This window comes from Medicago sativa, chromosome 4 (assembly GCF_051527215.1).
Source record: "Medicago sativa cultivar Bolivia chromosome 4, Bolivia_mono, whole genome shotgun sequence".
Classification (NCBI taxonomy): domain Eukaryota; kingdom Viridiplantae; phylum Streptophyta; class Magnoliopsida; order Fabales; family Fabaceae; genus Medicago; species Medicago sativa.
This window is the reverse complement of record NC_140752.1, coordinates 85,182,437-85,186,771: the sequence shown is the minus strand read 5'-3', so window position 1 is coordinate 85,186,771 and position 4,335 is coordinate 85,182,437. Positions and strand designations below refer to the sequence as shown.

General features: G+C 33.5%; 1 pseudogene across 1 annotated transcript; it reads right to left on the bottom strand.

Annotated features, from left to right (window-relative positions):
* Positions 1 to 2,670: 2,670 nt before the first annotated feature.
* LOC146933019 (putative ubiquitin-conjugating enzyme E2 38 pseudogene) lies at positions 2,671 to 4,110 on the bottom strand (annotated as a pseudogene). Its single transcript, XR_015007307.1, has one exon. The product of XR_015007307.1 is annotated as a putative ubiquitin-conjugating enzyme E2 38 pseudogene (transcript).
* Positions 4,111 to 4,335: the final 225 nt, after the last annotated feature.

The following is a 4,335-nucleotide window of genomic DNA, read 5'->3' as shown; positions in this document are numbered from 1 at the left end:
TTATTTGTTAATTAAATCTACTAATTAAATTAATTAAATCTACGTAATGGAGTTTGAATAAATTTCTGAATCAACTCTTCCTAAAAACAATAAAAACTAATTTGAGTGGTGTGTGTGAATTTTAACCAAAACACTGAATCAACTTTTCCTAAAAAAAAAAAAAAACTAAATCAACTTGGTTACAAATGTTGTGATTGAAATTATTTTTAATCTAATTTTTTTTGTTCTATGCTTTTTTCCCCCTCTGTTTGCTACCTCAAGATGCACGAATGTAGCAACACGTACCTGACAATATCAAACACATGTTTAGATCGTCAAAATGTGGTTATGGAATTTACAAACATGTTTGGGTTTGATTTTAAACACCCTTTCAGTTGTTGTCCCCGTGAATATAACACAGTTAACAGAGACATGCATTGTTATATGTAGAGGCGGGGTTCGAATCCCGGACACCCTGTTTATTCATCTTGCAAAATGTGAATTCTAGTCACCAAACTATTTAAACTATGTGAAGAAAAAAAAAAACACTGATTCAATTGAATAAATTTGATTTGACATGAAGCTACCTTTCCCAACTTTTGCTCCCGATGAATTGATTCTACAAAAAATCAACTTGATTTATCCGTTTTGCCCCTTTAAAAAATATGGTTATTTGCAGTTCTTAATGTTTGTTTCTCGTCTCTCTTTTAATATTTCTAGGTTACTCTCTATGTTAGTCATGGAGAAATTGGGCATTAAAAATACCCCGACACGTTAAGTGAGAAACTGAACTTTTTTTTATTGCAAGAATTTTGATTCAATATACCTTTTCCTTTTAAGAAAAATTAAGGAAGTGATATGAGATGCGATGAACCGACATTCGCTATGGTAACCCGGCCTAAATGATCGGAGATCTCAAAAAATATGTTTAATGGGTAATAACAAGTCATGAAGTGATATGAGATAAACATGTTATAGTAAATTAGAGAAGCATGATTCCTGAAACGATTAGAGAACAAGATAATATAAACTCTTAATGAAACTTATACTCCTTGTGCTTTGGACTCAATTATGTTAGTAATAAATTTTGCCGATTAAAATAAAAATTATCTATCATTGTTTCTTAGAATATAACAGGTGCAGTGGCGGAGCCAGACAAAAAAGTTTGGGATGAACGCTATCAAAATAAACTAAAATATACAAGTCATATTATATACAACAAATTTAAGTTGTAATAAATATAAAATCGATCATAAAAAAATTTAAACTACATAATACATAAAGTGAATCATTAAAAAATTAAACTACATAGAAATGAATACATGTGACCCGGGACGTCCACTTGGTTTTTTGCTAAAGAGACAACATCATAAGCAAATATGCATCATCTTTTGGCGGTGAATATTCTAGCCATGTAGGAAACATGCTTAACCAAGTGTGTTGAAACCGCCTTGGATGATTCTCGATACCGGACATGAGATAGTTTTCTAATTGCATTTGATAACGACCCCATTTTAGATTCATATATATGGCCGACATCCTTTTGATTTGGTGGATACAACACTTATAATGCTAAGACTCTTAACGAAGCAATTTCAACCGATTTATATGGTTTAGTGAAACAGTTTCAAAATCAACTCAGTTTCAAGTTTCAATTTATTTTTACAGTGTTGTTTTAGTTTCTAATCGATTTCAAATTTTCAGATTCAATTTCAACCAATTTATATTCGATTTTCTCATTCCTTCACCACAGTATAGAAAAGGTTTAATTTGGGTTATGGAGAAATTTAGGTGAAACCAAATCAAAATACCAAATTCATTACCAAACAACAAAAACAACAACAAACCACACATGATTCGAAATGGAAGGGAAAAAACAAATCAAAGGGAAATCGAAACAGGAGATGGAAAAATTATCTTACAATTACAAGTTACTGTCAGGGTTTGTGCAGAGCTGGAGCCTGGAGACGAACATAGAGATGATGGATGGAGACGAATGAGTGAGCTTCGATGGAGATGGAGGGCGTAACCGTCACGGCGTGAATTGAAGGTGATGGATGGAATGGAGGAGGGCTAAAGAAGAAGAAAAATTTTATTAAGTGAGTACACGTTTCATAAGTAAAAAACTGAGGGTGGCAGCGGTTGTAATTTTTTTGTTAAGTTAAGGATAATTTAGTAATTTTCAGTCTATTTTAATGGGGAGGCCATGGCCATCCCATGTGTCCTCGCGTGGCTCCACCACTGAACAGGTGGTGGATTGAAGAAGTTAAAATGAAATGTCTTCAATAGATAATGTTCAAGTCTTTTTTTTAAGAGATAAACTTGTTGAAATATTTTAAAAAATTAGTAAATATTGATTGAGAAATGATATTGACAAAATTACCGTGAATCATAGTAAATTTAACAAAAATTACACTTTATAGCTTCTAAAAATCACCGCTTAATTTTCCAATTCCACTCATCCAAAAATAAACAAAGTCACCAAGTATGCCTCAAAACGAGAATTGTTTTCCTTCATTGATCATGTTTACCGCGGATCATAATAAGTTGTTTCTTATTTGTTATCACATGCATGAAGCCATACAAGCTATACCAACGTCACCAAGTCACATCAAATCACAAGCACGAATAAACTTCATTTAGAAAAAAGAAGTAAAAACCAAACACAATACAAAACAGAGAAAAAAAAAATAAGGAACAAATAAACTTTATTCATAAACTGAAGCTAGAAACATTTCATACTCCATCCATTGAGACTTCAGAGATCAAACTCCACCACATATATCCTTTTTTGTTGCTTAGTACAAAAATAAAAAGAGATTCCTTGTACGTACCTAAAAACCTAACAAGAGAATAGGTCCTTCTACACTACCAAATCATAATTTATTTAATAATTTAATAATAAAATAAAATTCATGATCATGCATAACTTATTAGCGAAAATAAAGGAAGCCCTGTTTGACTGCGTTACGTACTCATCTTCTTCTTCTTCAATCCAAAAACTAGCTTGATCTTATCCATAGCTTTCTTCAAGATTCCATCTCCACCGTTGGATCTCTTGCTCTTCTTCTTCTTCTTTTCTTGTACTTCAAACTCCAAAACTTCATGAAAACCCTCCAAAGAAGCACCACATTCTAACAACGGTTTATACATAGCGCAGTAAACATTCCGTAACGACAACTTCAAAGACTCCCTAACTTTAACGTTGTTCTTGTTTTTGTTCTTGCTGTTGTAACCGTAATACCCAACTCTCACGCGCCCATTCGCATACTCCGTACACGCGGTGAGAAGAACACGACCTCTTTCACGAAAATGTTCCTTAACAAAATCCTCGAAATTCTTAGGTGGTTTCCGAATGAGGTTAATGGAAGTGTAGCACGTGAGAACGAAAGCCTCTTCGATGTAAGCACGTGACTTCTTTTCATGGAGAGAACGTTTCAACACACGATAAACAGGTTCATTAAAAAGTGGCTTTTCGTTAAGAACAAGTGCTTGAATAGAAACTAAAACCTGAAGAAGAGTGGAATTTGATGGGTCCCATTTCTCGCACTTTCTACCATTCCAAGTGTTCAGAAGGCTTAAACAAACGGCACCGTTAGGGTAGAGATTCGGGTTTAAACGGTACCCGTATGAATGGTATTTGATCTTTGGTGGGTTGTTTGGGTAATCGGAGGGGAATTGAATGTCGAAGAAGAAGAGACCGTCGTGGTAAGGTGTACCGGCGGCACCGATGATGACGGCGCGGAGTAAATCGATGCGGCGTTCATAGGCTTTAACGTATATGGAATCAGGAAGATTCTTTTCTAGGATTTTCCACTCTTTCATGATTCTTTTGTAAACAGCGCTTTTTGTGTCGCTGAAGCAGTTTCCGGTGATATTGTTGTTGCGGAATCGGTGATCGGAATCATCTGAAACTAAATCGAATGTGTTCTTCCCTTCCATCTTTTTCTCTTCTTCCATTCTTAATCTCTTCTCTATTATAAATGTGTTAATGTGAGAGGTACTAGTACTATAAGAAAGAGGTTGCTTCACACTATCGTATATTCTGTTCAGTTCTTGTTGTGTTGTTATGATTCGGAAATGACACTACATGTACGAAACGAAAGATTTGGCGAATATCATGAGTTGACTCACCAATTAGATTCATTCTCTGTCAATATATTTAGACTAATTTTTTTAATTGTTATATTCATATTTATCAATTCTCTCTCAAAAATTCATATTTATTAATATAGTCATATTTAAACTTAAATTCATTATTTTAACTATTTCAATATTATCAAAAGAAAAAAGCTATTTTTTATTTAATCTTGATATGAAATTAAATTAAAAAAGTCGTGTCTTTTATTTTTTATT